At 32.7% G+C, this 22,187-nt stretch overlaps 1 protein-coding gene across 12 annotated transcripts in view; it reads right to left on the bottom strand.

Annotated features, from left to right (window-relative positions):
* The window catches only part of Arb2a (ARB2 cotranscriptional regulator A), a 474,828-nt gene that overhangs the window by 163,662 nt on the left and 288,979 nt on the right, over nt 1-22,187 (bottom strand). The gene's annotated exons all lie outside the window — the stretch shown is intronic.

Raw genomic sequence — 22,187 nt, 5'->3', positions numbered from 1 at the left:
TTTCTTTATTTTGGCAAACTATTATACTTAAACTTTTTTTTTCTATAGAATGTTATGTCTATAAATAACTTCTAAAAAGAAAAAAAAGATCACTCAGCTTGAGATACTGACAAATTTGTCAGTGGTTTGCCAGATAAAGAAACTGAAAAATAAAATTCTACATCAAAACAATCCCAAAACATTTTAATCTACTAACACTAATGATCCTAATTTGGCATAAAAATTAGAAAGTTTAATACAAACTTAGAACTACAAGAAAATAAATAGACAAATTTCACAGTAAGGCCCTCTCTTTCTTGGCATCAAATATCTTTTCTTCTTTTAAATTCTTATATTAAACAAAAAGAACAAATTTTCTCTCATTTGTCATTAATTTATATGAATTGTCCACCAATTATATAACAGTGCACTTTAAAAAAAAAAGAATTGTGAATGTTGATGAAAGCTCATACAGGGAAGACTGCAAGGTATACGTCTGATACCAAATGTTGCTTTTTGGCATTCTGAATTAAAAATGTCTAACTCTTTAAAATTTCTTTAAAAACAGAATATGTAGAGCTGGGGTTGTAGCCAACAGAGTGCTCACCTAGCACTTGTGAGGCACTGATTTCGATTTAGCACCACATGAAATAAACAAATAAAATAAAGGTATTGTGTCCATCTACAACTAAAAAAGATAAAAAAAGGAGTGGTAATTTAAAAAAAAATTGAATATGTGCATTTCCTCTCAACATCACCTGATGGGAATCTAATTCAGCTTTAGAGCTTACTAAGCAGCATTTTTACACCTGAAATCTTCCTGCTCTGATTTCTGCTTATATTAAATCTTAAATCAGTATTGGTTATCAACATCATATTATTGCAAAATTCATCTTACAGTACAAATAATAATTTTGAAAAGCCTAAGATAATGCTCTAATTCAATACTTCACATTAGTTGTTAAGTAGAATGCTACTTTTTTCTAGATTTTACTTTAAAAATATTGGCTCATTAGATTATATTGGCACTCAAATATACAAATTAAACCAAGATTAGCTTATAAAAAACAAAATACCATAATAGTGAATCCATCTGGCTAACAAAGAAATTAGAGACCCTTACTCTTATTTTTCTAAACTATTTGCAAATGAACCCATTACCAAGCACTATCAAGTATTTGACTGTTTAGGATTAGTAGAATTGTGAATTGGTGATAATTTTATGTTTAATTTTTTCACAACATTTATATTTGTCTCAGCATTTCTGCAGCCTGAGTAGTACAACAACCATTCACAACTGCCATTTCTGTCTAAAACAACTGCGCCTTGCATTTGTTAGCTTGGATCAGTTGCCTTTCCCTCTCTTACTGCCTTTCACTGTGAATAAGCACTGATGAAAAGGACTGGAGAGTGGCAGCTGTAGGAGTAGACTGAATCAGGATTGTTTCAGAGATGTCAGTCTTAGATGAAGTATAGCTAAAACAAGGAGTGAATGGAGGCGCAGTTGGGCAGACACTTCTATAATATGGTCTATAATAGAAGATCAGAACAGTCTGGAAAACTCAAAAATATGAAAAAGAGAAAGCTATGTCCTCAAAGTCCTTCCCATATGTCAACCTAAGATGGAGATGGAGCCTTAGGATCCATGAATATGAACACCTTATAATGTCTTGAAAAATTTTGTCTATATGTGCATATGAGTATTTTTCTGGGGAAAGAATCCTTAGCTTTCATGAGATTTTCAAAAAGATCTTCATCTCTAAAAAAGGTAAGTATTTGTGATCTAAATGTCTCTATGTGCTCTTAAACAAACTATGAAGTACTCAGTAAATGATCTTTTTTAACAATTTAAGATCAACTGAACTAAAAAAATCTTTCAAAAAGAGAGGATATTACATTTTTGTTTATAGTATAGAGAGTTATTTCATACATCGACATCAACATCTTAAAGCTTCATGGCTTAGTAGGCTATGTATGGTACAGTTACAATTCATATTTGTGTATATATATTTTTTTTATTTATGTCTGAATAGTCAACAAATTTAAAAATGAGTATGAATTAATTACCATTTTATTCTCAAGTCATATTGAAATTTATGAAGAACTTACATTATTTTTCCTGTGGATGAGGGAACTGAGCCTGAGACAGGTTAAGAAACAGGTTAAGGGCCAAACAGATACAAAATGACACAATTGTGACTTGACTGGATATATACGTTCTTTTATCAGTATCACATGGAGTCTAATTTTCATTAATATATAATATTCTTATCATAAATAAACCTTTGCTTAATGATCTTTCATCTTTTTATGTAGTACTGAGAATTTAACCCTGAGTCTAGCACATGCTAGGTAAGTGCCCTACCACTGAGTTACATTCCTAGCCCTTTTTTAGTTTTTATTTTGAGACAGGTTCTTGCTTAATTTCCTAGGCTGGCCTTGAACTTGAGATCCTCCTGCCTTAGCATCCTGAGTAGCTGGGATTATAGGCATGCACCATTATGCCCAACTTATATATACACAGTATTTTAGTGATTTGGACATTTAAAAAATGGTTAGAAATTGGTCCAAATCCATATCAATAAGGAATATCAAAATTCTTAAAAAACAGCCAAGACAGAAGTAAGCTATGAGAAAAACTGATAATTAACACCACTTCATAATTATTACATTTGTAAAATATATTATGTCTAGGCCTTTCTACAAATTCTATTCATGATGTCAGAATTATTGAAAAATAGTGGATCCTGTCACCTAATATTTTTGTTTCCTCTTAATTCTACCCACTGATCTACTCATAGTCCTTTCATGCTAGGTTAAATGTAATTAACCTTCTCTTTCCTTTACTATTTTATATGTTTTAATCCAATAGAAGCTTAACCAATATAATAAACATCAAGTATTTTCAATAGATTAAAAACATAGGACACACACATAAAGGCTCGTATTATTCTTTTAAAAATATTTTTATTAGTTGTTGATGGACCTTTATTTATTTATTCTTATATGGTGCTGAGAATTGAACCTGGTGCCTCACACGTGCTAGGCAAGTGCTCTACCACTGAGCCACAACCCCAGCCCTAGGCTCATATTATTCTTAACATTTTTGGTGGGGCTGAAATTGAGGGGAAAATGCATTAGCTATTATTTTTTTCTTCCAGAGTAAGATTTTAAAATATTTGGCAACTATGGAAGATTGGTGAGATAAAGACCCGTGATCCAGGACAGGTGTGGGAGGACCAGCTCAGCTGCAGCTGCTTTTGTTTCCTTCCATGTTGGTGCAGCCCTTACACAGAGTTGCCACCATCTTGCTGCAGAACCCGCCTTTTCTGTCCACCTAACTTATTACACAAACCATGGCTTTCTTCAAGACCTCAAATGATGTACCTGCTATTCTCTTTTAATAAATTCCTGGCCTACTATAAATGCTTCTTGTCATCCTAAAAGTTCCCAATTTCCCCTTTTTGTACTTATAAACTCTTGTAGTTTTCACCTGGATTTTTTTTTCCCCAAGAACTCTGCCATGAGTTACTTTCCATAAAGGAAAACACAAAGACTTTTTAACTTTCACCAAATCAAAATTGAATTTTAAGTTAACTTAAGGCAAGGAGATGCCTTGATTTCCTTTAAAGGCAAGAAGAAGCTGATGATACAGGGGTGCTCTGCAATGAAGTCTTTCGAATATTTTTAGTTCAAGGTTTTAGGTTTTGAGAATTATTAGTCTAACCATAAACAATATTATCAACCTAATGGAAAAGAAAACTCTGAATTGAGTTGACTTCACTCTAAGTTAAAAAAAACAAAAAAAACATTTAATTTTATTTCCCTGAATTGTGGCCTGGTGGCCATGGCACTCTGAGTACTTACTCCTCCTTATATTTTAAAGTCCAAGGGGACCTACTAAAAGAGGCCATTGTGGGTTGCACGTAGATATATATATTACACATATGTACTGTGAAAGTATTACGCTTATGTACCGTGAAAGTTATAGTACATGAATTACTTGTACAAGAAAAAATATTCTGAAGAAAATTTAAAAAACACGTTTCCATCAGATCAGAGCTGATACTACTGCTGCTTATAAGCCTGAAGATCATTACTACTATACAACCATGAATAAATCATTGCTCTGGTTAATTGCACAGCTAAAGTTTGAGATGCCTTAAAAAACTATATATATATATATATATATATATATATATATATATATATATTTATTTATTTATGCAATAAATGTAAATGGATTAGCTCCCTCTAGAGCTGCTTTGGTTAAGATTTCAGATTAAGTTGTGTCAAAGGCTTGGAAAGTATTAAAAACTGGTATTTTTTTCATTCTTTCGTTATGTAGATTACAATTACACTCAATGCTTCTATTGGAGTGTGGTCTTTATGTGGTTTGATAGATCATAACATTTTACACAAACCTTTCTCCTATCACTTTAAATTTTTGCATGTACATTTCCTATCATATGGCCCTTTGCCCTGTGCTCTCACGCCCAGCAGGTTACCAATGTACCCTGTATCAAGATGACTAATCAGCTGACACTGGGCTTGGCAATCTTCTGTGTTTATGTTCAAGACTACTTATTCTTCTTTCTTTTAGGCAAATCAACCCCAATATCATGCTTCTCACAGACCAGTATCATCTTTGCTGTAATATGTAAAAAGCCTGGTTCTGTCACTGACGGCATTAGCACCTTAGTGAAATACACATTGGTAGATAAAATGTGAAGACTAAACTGCCCAGCAGGAAATTCAGTTACCACTATGATATTTAGCTTCCATACCACACCTCTAATCTGCATTCATTATTTCTCTTTTTGAAAGTATAAGCTATCAAGTAAGCAGTCTTTATAAGTTAAGTGTGGAAATTAAATTCAAGGACTTCGGGGTCAGGTTCCCTAGGCTCAAATCCTCACTTTGGTGAGGATATCGTGAGCAAATTATTTTGACTATTTCTGTGCCTCAATTTTATCATGAGAATGTCACAGGAGATGATTAATGTATTCTTCAATCACAGAGTCATTGTATTAAATAAACAAAATATAAAGCAGTTAGTACAGAACCTGGCAAATAGTACACAATTTTAATAAGTGATTCCATAAAAATATACAATGTAAACTACTTCATATTTGTAAAGTAATATATTATCCTTAATCTCTTAGAAGAAGCTAATGACAGTTAACTTATCATGCATTTAATGATACATTTTATTTTAAAAAATGCATAGATCAAAAAATTGAAAAATTTATGAATGGTTGCTTTTTCCTTTGATAATGTTGTCTAATACTTCTATAACTGCATGGTTAAGGGGTAGGAAAGAGCCAATTATTATGACTACTTAAAATCTTGTAATTAGAATATTAGACCAGTCATGGGCTGGGGGTGTGGCTCAAGCGGTAGCATGCTCCCCTAGCATGCGTGCGACCTGGGTTCCATCCTCAGCACCACATACAAACAAAGATGTTGTGTCTGCCGAAAACTAAAAAATAAATATTAAAATTCTCTCTCTCTCCTCTCTGTCTCTCTCTCTGTCTCTGTCTCTCTCTCTCTAAAAAATAAATAAATAAAAAATACTGAGATGAATATATTAAAAAAAAAAAAGAATATTAGACCAGTCATTGCACCATGCATTTGAAAACGAAGAAAGAATTGCTGAGGCAATCCTGTGGAAGCTCCACTTTCCTTCCACCACTAAGCCTTTTCAGAATGACTGGAGCTGCAACAAAGCATAAATCCATGACTTTGCAGTGGTGAGTGAAGAAGACAGTCCCTTTACCACTTTGCTTTTCACAGAGAGGGACTGGACTGCATCTATGTTTTTAAAAAGATAAACAATGAGCTGAGTGTGGTGGCATGTGCCTATAATCCCAACAACTTGGGAGACTGAGGCAGAAGGATTGCAAATTCAAGGCCAGCTTCAGCAACTTATTGAGGCTGTCTCAAAATAAAAAATAAGAAGGGCTGGTGATGCAGCTCAGTTGTAAAGCACCCTTGGGTTCAATTCTCAGTACCAAGAGAGGTGGGGGCAGGGAGATAATCAACACGATATAAAGAATGTTCAGAGGAAGGCACTATAATGTTGTGGTTAAAAGCAAACAAACGTACTTAAGAATTAGACAGACTTAAGATTTTTACCTTGGGTTAATCCTGGAAAAAATGGGAATAATAGTAATTATTATTCTCCAAAATGGGAATGATAGTGTAGTCACCTCCCAGGGTTGCTGAAGCATAAAGAAGACAAGGCATATAAGAAATCAATGATGTCAGCTATTAATTATTACCTTGATATTCATCTCTAATTTCTAAAATGTATCCTTTTTAGATATGGTATCTATGTACTCTTCAGTGAAATCAAATTCATGCTGACAGGGTAGTGTTTTTGAAGAGTCATACAACTACTCCACCTATTTCCATTCTCACTACCTCAATTCTGCAAAGTGACTTGGGCTTACTCAAAGGTTTTTAAAGAAAATAATCTGCTATAAATAGTATGACTGTACAAGCTAGTTAATGCAAATTGAACTAGTATAATTATTAATAGTGTCCCCCTTCTGTTCTGGTTTAGATAGTAAAAGTGTATAACACAGATGTCACATGTGTATGTCACAGATGTTAAATGCTACTCTAGCAAATTGGTAACCTTATAAAATTCCATTCTGTTCAATCCTTAGCAAAATAAAGTATACACCCCAAACCAACAGAATTATCACTATAAAAATAACCATGTAGGAAAACTTCAGGAAATATTTTTAAAGATTTCTAAATTCAAAACTTAAAGAGCAAGCCTTAGTGCTGTGCTGAGCCCCTCACAGATGGACATGCAGTCTCACACCCTGGTTAGGTAAACATGGCCAGCTGGATCTCCACTGTAGAAACAGGATAAGACAACATTCTCTTTTCCTGTGCTTTGAAGCCCTAGCTTCAATTCTTGCAACCTTTGTCTAATTTCAGGAAGGAAAAGGCTCTCCACAGGCAGAACACCAAGGGATAGGGTATGTAAACTGAAACTTCTTGGGTCACAAGCATTTATGAAGATAAGTCTCTAGCCACCAGTTAGGGAATGGCAAGTTATGATTTATTATTGCAGGCAGCCAGAAGAGAGCAGTAATAACTTCCTTTTCCTTTCCTGCCTAGACCACGCTGCCACGTGCAGGGTTCCTCAAAAACAAAAAAGCATGTGTAAGGTAAGTTTAAAGGAAAAGAAAAGAGGGGAAAAAAAGCAAACATTAAGTGACTGACAATCTGTGTGTTGGGAGAGAAGATCAGTGCTTTACAAAAATACATGATGGAGGGGGCGGGTAGTTGAAAAATGTACCCTACCAATCAAGAAAACAGCATCTATTATATGAAAGACAAGTTAAGTGTAAGGAAAAATTAAAGGTGTCAGGTACCAAAAAATGATATAAATGATCCTCAATGTGACTTAATTGATAAAAGGTTTATTATGCAATGAGAATGACCATAGTAGGTGACATAAAACAATGATATGAAAATTATAATGACTATATATGAAAAGCCTATATTATAAAAATATAAGGAAGGACTATGTACCAAGAAATGTTTTTGGCACAAATGTGTAGCAAGCATGTTCACAATATTCAGTCAAAAATCAGTTTTGAGCTTTTATTAATTGTTATATTTTGGAAATACTTAGGCATATAATTAAGTATATTTCAAGTATATAAGTACTCAAGAATCATCAAACATTGAATTGTTTAAAATGTGCAGCCAAAAGATTTCATTAGGCTCAGGAGGGGCAAGTACACACATTTATCTCGGAGAGAGTTAACACCTTTAAGTTTTAAGGCATACTATTTTCTTTTGGTCTGAGAATGTTATTTAACAAATTTCACTTACAAACCTTTACATTAAATTTGCACACTGATGTTTGGTGGATTTGAATTTTTTCTAAAAAGTTAACAAAATTACTCTATAAATAATAGTTTTATAATATCTTCAAGATCCAACTACCTGTACTATTTTCAATATAAAGAATGTAAACTCTGTGAGCTGGCATGAACAGAGAAAGCAGTATTCTACTTGATAAATTGTTCTAGATAACACAGTAAAACTATAAATTTGAAGCTGGCATGATTTCTAACTTTTAGGAAGAACTTACAATTTAGGAAGGAAGGTGGTGTGTTCTTTAGAAATAGTTAATATTCTAACTATGTATAGATTATCTTGGTAAATTGTACAATTCCTTTTAAGTAGACTGGTAGTTGAGGGATTATGCACCTGTTTTCAAGATGAGAAAATTCATGCTAGAGAAAGTAGCTTGCCCATGTTTACATACTTAGTAAGTGGCACAGCTAGATCTTGACTAATCATGTTGTTGTTACACCATGGCTATTGAATGTAATATTCTTCATTTTTCCTGCTTAAGTACTTAAAATATTGGCAATGACTGATTTCCTGTCTTTCTTTCACACTGAAAAGTAGGCTTAATGAAGGCAGAACAATATTTGCCAACAATACATTCCCATTTGCTATACACCGGCACATAACAGGTGCTCAAAAATGATTTGTGGAATAGAGGTGCTATTTACAGAAATGGAAGAGATCAAGGAAGGTGATGATTAGGAAGCTAGAGAGATGCCTGGTTTGGTGTATTTAGAAACAGTTTGCATTATAGGTTGGGTTCCCTAGGAAACAGACTAAGATAGTATTTAGCATGCAGAATTAATAAAGAAATATTCTTAAGGATCAACAGATAAAGAAGAGAAGGAATAAAGCAGGAAAGGGCAGAGAGAAGTCAATGTGGTAAGCAGGCCCAATAAGACTCTTGCACAACCCCAGAAGAGCCATGGAACGAGAATGGCCCTTCAGATTGTCCCAAGTTAGGCCCAAATGGCTTGGTATTTAATCTCTCACATTGTGTGGATGGGCCCCAAAGTCTCTCTGGTGGGCATGACAGCTAAAGGCTGCTGAGAGGACTCCAAAGAATTAAGGCAGCAGGGTTGTGGTTATGGCTCAGTGGAGAGCATTTGCCTAGCATGAGTGAAGCACTGGGTTCGATCCTCAGCACCACATTAAAAAAAATAAATAAATAAAATAAAGGTGTATATATACCTTTTTTGAAGGTGCACTTGAGTAGCATCAGTGTCTAACAAAACCTATAACTGAAATTACAGCATTCACTTACTGTCCATTCAAATCTAAATTAGCCTTTTTATGTACCTATCACTTTATTGTCTTATTTGTATACTCTAGAACACATTTTGATAATTATCTTATTAATATTTAAAGGACCAAGTAGATTCTCTTTGATTTTTAGGCCTCTCATAATCTGACACCATATTATCCCATTTCATTTTGCATTGTTGTCCAACTAAAGATCATAAAGAGAAAAACACAAAGCTAAAAGAAGCAATGACTACTAACATACAAAAAGAAATCAAAATCAAGTTTCAAAATTGTTCTATAAGTCCACTGGGGGATGGTTTGATTTTTGAATTTCCAATGAAAGGTTTGTTAGGTAAAGCAAGCTATTTCTGTGATTTCAAACTTAAATACACCTAAGTACAAAATAACCCAGACTTCAAGTACATTACTTAGTGTTGCTAATAATAAGATCAAACTTAATGGTGTTGATAGGGGAAAGATGGGGTGAGCATGGTCACAGAGGTTTCATTGTAAAAGTAGCTACTTAGCTTCTCAAATCTCAGCCTTTATTCCTTACAATATCAAGAAAATAAACACTGCACTATCTAAATCTGGAGACTAAAGACATCTGAGATTTCAATTCTTTCCCGGATCATAGCTTCCGTATGTTCTCAAATATTTCCAAGTTTTTGCCTCCAGAAACTCTAGGTAATCTTCATTTAATCACATTTATTAGTTTGGTACTGAGAATTGAACCCAGGGGTACTTTACCAAAGGGCTACATCCCCAAACACTTTTTTGAGAAAGGGTCTCATTAAGTTGCTCAAGGCCTCAATAAATTGCTGAGGCCAGACTTGAACGTGTTATCCTCCTGCCTCCACCTCCCAAACTGCTGGGATTACAGACAGGAGCCACCATACCTGGCTCAATCACATTTCTTCAATGTATATTCATGTTCATACAGCTGAAATGGTGCCACTGATATAAACTGTATATATGGTAGAGAGGAGAATTTGTCTTGATCAGCTCAGTCAAAATTACCTAAATGTTTTTAAAGTTGGATGTGCTAATCAATTGTGGGTTTTACAGATGCCAGACATTGGGACAGGTTGACACCCATTTTTAAATGGAAAAATGACATCACTATAAAAAGTGTAAGCCACAGGCTTCCTACAATGTTTTAAAATATTTGAACAAGGATCTCCAGATGGCTCTTCTACCTAGGAACTTATGCAAAATATCTGAAACTTCTGTTCCTGCTTAAACATTAAAATGAATACTCTTGCTGGAAGAAATTTCTATTCAGTCAACTACTTTTAAGGACCATTTAAATGCACAAGATACTGACCAACAAATTCAGGACAATTTTTTCTTTACTTGAAACATAATTTTGATTATATATTGGAGACATTTTCCTTTCAAAAGCATACCTCACAATCCTGAAATGATAATGAAAGTCTACAGAAATAGATGGTTTGAAATATATTTATTTGAGATGGGACTTTCAAGAATTGTATTTACTTCACAAAACCATATGAATGTTGGGTAAGAAAAAAGATGGGACAGGATTGAAAGTAGCTATTTACTGCTATGTATATGCATCTTCATTTCACAGAAAACACACATATGCACTATATATAGTAAAAGAGCACTTCTGAGTTCATATACTAGTGAACCATAAACAACAGTCACTATACACTAAGTGTCCTCTATCAATATCCACCCTAATGGAAAACACTGGAATAGCACTTCGGATCACTAACAGTAAGAGAAGAATCCTGAAACCTATCATTTAGACATCTGATGACAGCTCTGATGCATGAGTGCATTGAAAAATTTACACTGAGGAAGGGTGACATGTGAGTGAGGGAGAATGATTCTCTAGGCTATTTTTTAAAATTCCATTTTCTGTCATGTGTCCATTCCTTAGCACTCTTTGGAAGGCATTCCACCAGTTGAGTCAATGATTTAGAGTCCCAATTTGCCTGTGTTTCACAAGTCTGAAATAATTCAAACAGCAAAAATCTAAAATAAATAAAATACTCAGGCAGCACAGTACAGGATGTTTAATAAGCATCAGTATTTATTATGGTAGGTGGCAGGATTTTTGTTACATCACACCTTTTGTTAAGTAGGCAATTTAGTCAATATGAAATCCTATAAAATGGCAAAGATATAAAAAAGAGTCAGTAGTTCACTAATTTAGAAAGTCAATTATATGTCACTGTTTCATATCAGGTTAATTACTACATTTACATTTTCAGAATTTTAACGTAGTGCATGAAAGGTGACAGACTGATAGTCCTGCAGGCTGAAATTCTTACACTATTTTACTGAGTGTTAATATAAAAAGCAATATACAAAACAGAATTATATACAGGTTTTTATCTAATGAGATTGTAAGTAAAATAGACATGGTGCAGAACTGGGTGAACAAGAGAAGTGATTTCAGAGACATTTTATTGAGGATGTACAGTGCAAGCAAAGTGATAACTTTTAAAAATTTATTTTATTTTTTTGCATTACTGGGGATTGAACCCAGGAGCTCTCTACCATTGGGTTACATACCCAATTCTTCCTGTTTTTTTTTTTTTTTAATTTTGAAACAGGGTCTCCTTAAATTGCTGAGGCTGACCTTGAAATCATATCCCTCTACCTTAGCGTCCCAAGTCACTGGGACTATAGGTATACACCACTGAACCTGGGGTGATAGCTTCTATATAACTCTTCTAGGCATTTATGTATGAAGGAATAGGTGTTAAATATCAACAAAGGAGGAGAGAGAATGACATTCAAAAGAAGTCAAAAGAAGAGTCCTAGATTGAAAATAAAAAGTGATTCCTAGAGGGGAAGGTTTACTGTAATCATGGGTCTAATGAAAGGAAAAAAAGGTGATACCACAAAAGAAGACTATGCATAGACATGACAAACAAATGTTGAGTTTCTGTAGTTCTGATTCCTTACCCACTTTCATGAGAACTCACTCCTTATTGTGGGTGTCATGCTGAAATCTACCATACTACTTTCTGTCACTAAGTTGTCAGGCAAAGCAAGTCTTCCCTAAGTCTGTCTCTTCCCACACAACTATCAGCACACACTATGATCTATTAGTCCCTTTCCTCCTTAAATAAAAAGGACAATAAACTTATTGCTGAATTTTCAAGTAATTGAATTAAGTTTTCGAGAAGATAATTTGATGTTGATGCCACTTTTTATTCAGTCTGTGGGAGTGGGTGGATTAGATTCTACTGCCTTCAAATTCACATTCTAATACTTATGAATGCAATGCAATTATACCTCTTATGGCTTTCATGTAGAAGTGATGCTGTTACATATAAGTAACACTATGGCTTACATGGATTCTCCATAGCAATGCACAGAAGAAAGAATGAAAAGCATTGTCAAGGACATTAGACATTACATAGTCCAATTGCTTTTTGTAGAGTTGAGAATATAGGTGAAGTGATTTTATAGTTACTTACAGTATGAAATGGGATAACATCAGTATCAAAATCTGAATTCCACAACTGATAATGCCTCTCTTTCACTCTATACCATCCAAGAGCACAAGTGCCATTTGTTCCTTGCTGGTACGGGTTTCCTGGTGCTTTGCTGCCTTGTAATGTACAGGCTCCAAAGTGATTTACTTTTATGCAAGTTGTGGGTTGACAGGCCACCAAGTGGTTTGTACACATAAACTGCTTTAATTCTGTGGACTGAATGGCTGTTGTTTTGTTATTTTTCTGATCAATTTGGCAGGTCAAGTCAGTCAAACTGGTTTCTTCACACAGACACTGCCTTACTATGGAAATGAATGTGGAAACATTCATCTTTGTCAGAAATTATGTCAAATTATTCAAATTTATTGGTGAATTACAGCAAACATCCCAGCTGATGAACATCTCAGTCATATGTTTTTTAGAGAACACTTATGGTCGTGAAAAGATAACATTACAACGAGCTTTCCCATTCTGAAGCAAAGATGTTTGGATAGAGAATAGGGTCTGTTATTCAAGACAATAATTTATTCTAATCATAAAAAATCCCAAAGATGTCCAGAATTGTAAGTACTGAAATATATCCCTTTACATAGTGTTATTGTTTTTTCCCCACTGTGCTGTGGTCCTCTTTCAGGACTCTTGTGACACCATCTCTAAGACCTTTTCTGTCAAGTTTCCATCTTTTCCAGAGACATACTGTGGCCTTCACATTAACACAGCTTCTCTGGCTTGAGGTAATAAATGACTAGCTACAGCACAGTGGTGTGATGTTCATGTTATTCTTTGCTGTAATACACCCAGCAATGTCTCAAAAATTAATGCAAGTATATCAGGATCTGAAATTAACTTTTTATAGCCAAAAGCAACATCCTGCTAGGAGGAAAAAAACCTATTATAAATGGGCTGGCATCTGATTGCTTGTAGATGGTTAGTACCAGGAAAATAAGATTTCGAATTATAAAATGTTGAATATAACAAAAGCTGCCCCATAGTTATTAATCAGTGTTTTGCTTATGAACTGATAGGGTCTAACTAGGTGGTGCCTATTCTTAGTAAGTGACAGATCTATTACTGAAGATCAGAGAGGAACTTGAATTAGCTACTGCTCTTATGATGCTATATTGAAATAATTAGAAAAAAATGCCTATAAGAAAAATAACAGCATTTATTAATCTTGAAAATATTTTTTAAGAAATTATATAAAACTAGTCACTATTTTAATACTAACCTATTTAAAAGTATGCTATTCAGTAAACACTACCAGGAAAACACTTCGGAAAAAAGAAAATCAACCTAGAAATGCACATACTCATTTCTCTTTGAAAAGTTTTAATATAATTTCTCATAAAGGGCTTTAGTAAAAAACCAATTTGTTATGCTGCAAAGAAAAGGAATTTTGCCAATTTTATTTAAAAACTGCCCTCGTGTTTATGCTCGGGTATTTTACGGGTATTCTAACCAAACTTAACTATACTAGGACTCTTTTCTATGCCTTTTGACCATAATATAAAATGTATGCCATGAAAACTTTAGAATCTGCAAAAATGATTTATTCTAATCACTTGTTAAAAATTAGTATCTTTAGATAAGAAATCAGGTATATTAAATATATGTTTTCACACAGAAAAGATATGGCTAGAGGAGAATATAAAATTATACCAGTTCTTTTATGGATCTGATTAATTACAAGAGTAGGGTAAAATAGTTTTCTATATTCTACAGGATCCCAATTTCTTTACATATTTGGAGAAGGTAGGAATTCGGAAGAGAGAGGAGGAAGAGGGAGTTTTACGTTAAAAGCATATATTACGTGTAAAAAAACAATGCCATTAATGTCTTTAGAGATTACAGGTAGCATCTTAGTTTGAAACTTGAGTTTAGAATGGGCACTAAGATTCTAATATATGAACAGGAAAAAATCTATGTCTTTAAGATTTCAAATTATAATTGTTAATTAAAAATGTTTAGTTACTTATATTGTTACTGTAATTTTTATTTAGTGGCCGCAGCTCTAAACTATAGAGTTATGAATTGTAGTACATCCATTTTTCTCTATTCATTTTTAAGTGATTAGCTGAAATAAAGCATTAATAACTTTTAAAATAGTTTTTAAAGTCTACAAGTCACTTTGGAATTAAGTGCATGCTAAAAATTACAAATAAGATCATTGAAAGACAATTTATATAAGCAAAAAGGTACAAATTATTGCTATTTGCACTTGACATTCATATTCTTTTGGTTATCTCTCTTCTTGACCTTTAGCCAAATGAATGACACTAACTCTTGAATGCTTTCTCTCACTTGATTTCTAAAGCTGTTCATCACACTTGCTGGCTAGAAGCACAGCTGGCAAGGGATCTAAACCTCATCACTGGGCAAACTTGCCCTTCTGGTTTTGCCAAGAATGACATTTCCAATGGGAAAGAAAGTTACTGTATGGGACATTGGATACTGTATTTACTTGTGAGAACCAATAGATCCACTTCATCTGTTAGCTGTATATATCAGCATTAGAAATAAAATCAAAATAACAAAGAATCAAATTGCCTAGAGTTCTTTAAATTCAATTGTTAATTAAAGTACTAGCAAAGACATCAGCTGAGTATTTTTCCTTATTTCCTGAAGAAAGATGCAACTGAGGATAAGCAGTGCCCCCTAGTGTCAATAACTACAGACAATAAAAGCTAGAGGAAAGTTACTAATTTTAACTGAACAAAATAATTAAAATTATATGTATGTAATAAATTATAAATTCATTATTATTCAAATTTTATTTTGTACGTATAAAAAGGCACACCACACAATCATTTATTTAATATTAATTTGCTCAGGAATATGTGTATGTGTGTGAGTGTGAGGGTACCCTAGGGTGCATGCATACACACAGGCACACACACACACACTGTACACAGACTGACATGGCCAAGATGTCTTTAATGTTCCAGGCAGCTCAGAAAAAAATTCCACCCAGCACGGCAGGCCATGCATGCAGCGGGTGTCAGCAAGCCCAGCAGAATCACTCACTGTGAAGATGTCTAATAGGAGCTGCTGAATACACAATACATGCAGCATGGGCCGAATGGCTAAATTGGAATGACCAGAACTCAGTCCGAAGGTTTCAAATTGATCTAAAACTGTAATTAAATCTGTAAGAGTGTTTAAACATTTTTCTCTTCTTGTTGGTAATAGGAGGTTAGCATAGTTAGCCTGTACTAGAGACTGATTTCGAAAACACTGTAACTTTTACTGTGTATATTCTGAATGTTAGATCCTGAATGCTAAATACAAATAAATAAAATACACATATTTCTTGGGAAGAAAATGCAACCCATAACTCATATATTAAAATATCACATATGCTTCATGGAATTTAAATACATTTTGTTGATCAATCTAACATATGAGAAAACTTAAAAGTTATATTTTATAGACCAGTCAGGTATCTTAGAGTGACAAAAAGGCAAAGTAAGCTTCTCATTTCCTGAAATATTAAGTTACTTATTTATCAATAGCAATTTTGGTAATGAAACCCACAAATGGGGGGAAAGGGAAAAAATATCCATACAAATAAAAATGATAAATAAGAGAAATAGAAAAAAGCCAGGAGGACTAAATGTATATGTCTCAAAGAAACTACTAATGAAACAAATTAGTAGGAAAAACTATTGCTTAATTTTATTTGTAGAAAAAGCATAAGGCAAAAGAAAGGACAAGGCTATTTAAAACATGCATTTTTATAGAAATTCATTTGTAAATTACTTTTCCATGTGAAACAATAGTGGATATACTACTAGTTTCACATTTTAAAAAGCAAGAAACATAACTATGCTTTTAAAAAGTATGCACAGTAAAAAGATTCCCATGTGCATTTCACTTGTTCTACTTTAAAATGGGGAAGGTACAAATGCAATAGTTTAGTAAGGCATAAATAGAATGTCCACAATGACATTTAAGAGTAGTCAGGTATTTAAGCCCTTTACAATAAATTCTGATTTCAACAAAAGCTGAAACTTCAAATATTTAAATTTAGAAAATGTTCTAAAATGTGTAAATTAATTTTTTTTAGAAGTTTAACTTTGGTAGGACTATCAAAAATCAGGTAATTAAAGAAAAATAACGAACCTTCTTGCTTGTAACACTATTTTGGTAATTTTCAGAAGGAAGTGAAACAAGGATGGACAAATTTATGTTCATATTAACTGAATTAATATACATATTGTTGCATTAAAAATGAGATTTCTCATAAAAATCTAAACAGGAAATGGAATTTTATCCCATATCATTAATAACAGGAATCATCTTAGTTGACTGTGAGAAGTTAAATCTATTTCTAATCATGAGTCCTTATTTATTTTTTTTAATGGTAGAATACTTGTACAACATGCTATAGTACTTGACACTAAACACCAAGTAAATTCCTGCAACTCTTAAATAGGTTAAAACATTACATATAGGAAGTTGCCACATTCTTTAACAGCTTCATGAATTTTTGTTTTCCTGGATACTTATAGTTTTCATCTTTAATTAAACTATAGATTATCTAATGATTATTTGTTACTAGTGGAGGTGTAAAGTGATAGAAGATTTCTAAACTCATCTCAGAACTTGCCAAAATGAAATTGCCAAAAGATCCACTATGAAAAAAAAAAAAAGAAGGTAATTCAAAAGGCAGAGATAGAACATCATTAAGAAAAGTTACCATTTTTGGAGATAAAAAATCAGAATTTTTGTGACTGAACCCAGAACATTTCTATATGTGTTGATTTGGTGAATGTCTGAATAAATATCCATGGCCAGATTTTTTCTAGTAGAAAAAGGGAAAAGTAAGCAGGTCCACGCCTGTTGCATGAAAAAGATACAGGATTAGGAGGATAAAGATTGTGAAGTAAGGTTTATATATAGCTGGATAGAAACAGTGGTTCAAAACTCATCATTCCTCAAAGCTCAAGGAGAAATAAAAAACGTTCATAATCTAGGTACTCTGTTATCACTATTAATATGCCCATGATTATATTTGATCTCTTTCTAGACCATCTCAGATAAAACAGTACAATAATCAATTTGGAAATACATGTATGTAGACACCAAAGATAACTTTTTAAAAGTGTGCTTTCAATTTTACCTAAAACTTTCATAAAAATGTTCAAATAGCTTTTTGATGTGTGTTCTAAATAGCTACAAATGGTAAGATTCTTATAAAGTTCTTAGAAGCAGAAAGAGTATTTTTAAAAGATAAATAACCTCAAATGAAGCTATTTCCTTAACATATATCTATTCATCCAAAAATCTAACAAGTAAAAAAAAATCTCTTCAAGTATGTATCTGTAAAGCTCATTCAGTAAGTTTATATATATATATATATATATATATATATATATATATATATGATATGTAGATATATATGTGTATATATATATGTAGATACGATGATGTCTATAAATAAAATGACTGAGCATAATAAAACTTTAATTGACAAGTCTTATTAAACTGAAAACATTTTCTTAAGATGATAAAACTATACTATATTTTCAGGAATGATTTCATATTATTAAAATCTAGAAAGAATAGAACATAAAGCCAGTGTTATTTCTTTATTATTTCTTTAGCAACAAATCTTAAATGTAATTTACAGCCATTCATATTTACCAATAGGAAATAAGTGCTCACATATTACCTTCAGGCGGGAGGTAAAGAAGAGTAAGAAAATTAGTAAATTACTTATCATTAAGAAATTATATAATTTTAAATTTACATATTTATTTCTCAGAAATATTTTGGCATAAAGCAAAGTATATCCTTTTTAATGATCTATGTTTAAATTTTATTATCTTTATAAAATTGAAACTTTTATATATGCTGAGTTAAAAATCAAAGTTAAAACTCAAGTTTTAAACAGAGACACATAATATCATACAGAGTAATAGAAAATTTACAAGCTCATTCTGCATGATGAAATACCAAATTTTATTTCACTTGTTAAACAAATACAACTATATCTTTTGAGATTATATAAAGTAATACATTTTAATATATAATTAATGATTTTTATAAAAAAGGTATCATGGTGTAATTAGAAACCAAGATGCAAATATGCCATAACCAGAAACATGGTAGCTTCTAGAAATCAACAATCTAAATGATGATTTGTCAAAGAGAAACAATGAGAACAGGACTGAAATCATTGTGTCCTTCCTTGTATGATTTAAAAATTCCTATATTTGAAAATCCATTAGCTTGAAAGCTTTTTGGCAATTCCTTGATTCTTCATTAGAATTGGGAACAAAACAATGGATTTAACTGGACAAGTTTTTACTTGTGGCTAAGTCTCCATCTTCATGTCTGCTAGTACCTCACAGCAAAGGCTCCCAGCTTCCCCAGAAATGTACTACATTGCGTCAGAGGACAGTGAACATACTTCCAACAGAGATCTCCACACCACTGCATGGGAGAGTTCTGGAGAAAGAGCTTTACTGGTCTGAAGTCCTGGGTATTACCTGAACAGTAATAAAAGAGCAGGCAGTGTACTGCATTCTGATAATTATATAAAGGCCAAGTTAATTTTTTTCCACCAAATACTGAATTGCAGTTTTTCAGTTTGGGTTCAAAAAGCTGAACATGTGGTATAAATTTTGGCAAAGGAAGCACAGTACTTTTGACTAAACTAGATGGCAGGTTTGTCTACCTTAAGCATGTATTTATATCTATGTATAGTTACTCTTGGTTACTGATATTGGGGCTTGTGTTAAGTCTTAAAGGGGTTTTCAGTGAATCTTCTGTAGCAACATGTGCTTGTAGGTTGTATGCAATCAATGGTTCTTCGCGTAGCTAAGGAAAAACACTTTCCATTATCTGAATTAGCTTGTTTGCCCATGGGTTGCTGTGAAATATAGACACTTCTCACTTTTGAGGTATAAAGTCTCTTCCACTCATGAGCTAATTCTATATCTAGCAAAAACTTAACACATATACACACTCATTCAGATATGCAAATTTAACCACCAGAAACAAGTGAATTATGCAATATGATGTACATTCCATTTTAGTTTGAGAAAAATGTACAAACAGTATACAATTACATTTCAGAGAGCTATACTTGTACCAAGTTGAGACACACTGAATTAAAGTTGCAATGTAATATCCATGTTTCCTTAGACGGGATTCAGTTTTAAAGAGCTGTTTTTAAGTACTTGAAGAAGTTTTCCACTTAAAACTTTTATATGCCTTTTTCATTGGCATTTTTCATATTATTTTTCCCTAAAACTACAAAAGTCATACTAAATCATCAGAGGATAATTTCGTGATTTTTTTCATATTTTTGACTACAACAAAAATGATCAAAAATTTCAGATATTCTATTTAAACTCCAATCACCTGCAAACCTAAGTTTTCAACATAAGCTTGTATTTCTTAATATGTCATTTGTATTAATAATAAATCTACTTATGAACACTAGCTGAATAAATTTCACATAGGTCATGTATATCTCTTTAATGTTATAACTTTTACAGGACACTTTAAATCACATAAATCACATTATCCAACCATTTGAAATGGTTACTGTCCTTGTAGAATAAATATTTAATTCACTCTAGGTTTAATTTTAGAGGATTAATTCTAGTATTTATTAAGTAAACAAAAGAAATATTATCTCTAATATTTTAGCATCAAATTTTACAAACAGAATTATTAATTATGGTTTATAATACACTGATACTAGTGATACCACTAAGAGAAATAATTGATAACATTTTTTATTAAATATAATTTTTATAATTTGACAATATTCAGAAATAGAAACCTGTTTAATAAAAATAAAGAAGCATACACAAAAATATCCTGATTTGTAGTATTACTAAATATACTTTATAAAACTAAGGAATAGTCATAGCAGAGTTTAATCACCAACAGTACAATAATCAAATTCAGCCATGACACATTTCTAAATCTTTGCCAAAAGTAAGCTGCTTATAAATTCACATAGGTTCTGATAAAAAAGAAAGCTGGTCTGGAGAAGGAAATTGCCTTGCATATTGACAAAATCTTACATTGTCTCATCAATTCCTCACTATGTAGTAAACAGGTTGGAGGTAATAGGCATTTTCTTGATAATTAGCTGTGTAGGCAAATATGATTTTTGGCAGACAATATGAATGTTGATTTAAGGACTTGCCAATAAGAGTGCTAAGCAATAAAACGTTCATTGCTCAATTTCTTCCAGATTAGGTTGAAGACTTAATCCTTAAACTTAGGTTTCTATTGTCAACAAACAATACACTACTTACATAAAGTTATGATGTAAAATATATCACACCCATAATTAATAATAGATCTTTAATCATTTCCAGATCTGACAAGTTTATATGATTCACATTAACATTATTAGTAATGATGAATAGCCCAGGCAAGTCATACTGGACCACTGTTTCATAATGAAACAAATAAGATGCTTTATTTTCTTAAACATATAAAGCGATCAATGTACACCCCACTGAAACTAACTCAAGTAGTTACCTACTGCAAACACCAGTAATTTTAGTTTATGTCTAGGTATAGGAGACCTTTAAAGGAAATGGTTTCAAGCTGGAATCAAAATACACTGTTTGAAAAACAAAAATAGCACAAGATAAGTGGCATATACTCTGGCAATTTTCTTTAACATAGCTTTTTCAAATACAATCTAGTCTACAGTACACTCAAACTGCAGAAACATCCAAATTGGTTAAAAAAAAAAAAGCGCAATACTTTTCTCACAAAAAGGGCCTATACTCAAAGGAACATCTGAATAAAATTGAAATATCTGCAGTAAAGTTTTACCTTCTCCCTAGAATGTTTTAGATGAACTCAGTATAACAGTGTATTCCAAGAAAAGACAAAATGATCAATGCAAGAACACATCAGGCTGCCTTGGACAGGCCAATCAATGCAAGAAAGAACCTTGCCCAGGGCCTTATGCAAATAGCATCACGTCCTGCAACCTAGGGAGGGGACATGCGCAATAGATCAATTGAATCTAAAAAAACCTCAGAGCTATATCAGCTTCAGAGAGTAAATATATACTGATGAATATCTCATACTTCCTGCAAATTCTTAAAATGGGTTGTTTTTTAATAGCTAGTTAAAAACTCTTCTTGGGATCTGGAGTATATCAAAGGGGGAAAAAAATCATGGGAGAAACACTCAGTATTACTTGTAAGATAGCAAATAAAATTCTGATTTCTTGAAATTTCTTGGCATAGATGAATTTTGCTGACATTTCAGAAGGTTAAATTTTAAGTATGTTTGTATTCATGAACAGGAAATAAAAATCCAAAAAGAGCACATACTATCTCAGGTAGCTTTTGAATAAAGAATAAAATAAAAATCTTATAGGAGAAATAATTCAAGATGTAAAGTTAGTCATTATTCTCAACTAAAAATGAATGCTATTAGCAAAGATTATTTTCTATGGTGGTTACATTATTGATTGATATAGAAAACAATTTCCTTTTAAAGTTAACGTCTCTGTCTCCCCAAATCATTCTAAAATCCAAACAATGTAAGAGACAGCTAGTACACCAACTGTTCCTGTGAAATGGTTTGAAAGCAGGTCAGGTAATTTTT

Source organism: Marmota flaviventris, chromosome 5 (genome assembly GCF_047511675.1).
Source record: "Marmota flaviventris isolate mMarFla1 chromosome 5, mMarFla1.hap1, whole genome shotgun sequence".
In the NCBI taxonomy this organism is placed as follows: Eukaryota; Metazoa; Chordata; class Mammalia; order Rodentia; family Sciuridae; genus Marmota; species Marmota flaviventris.
This window is presented reverse-complemented; position numbering and strand designations above follow the sequence as displayed.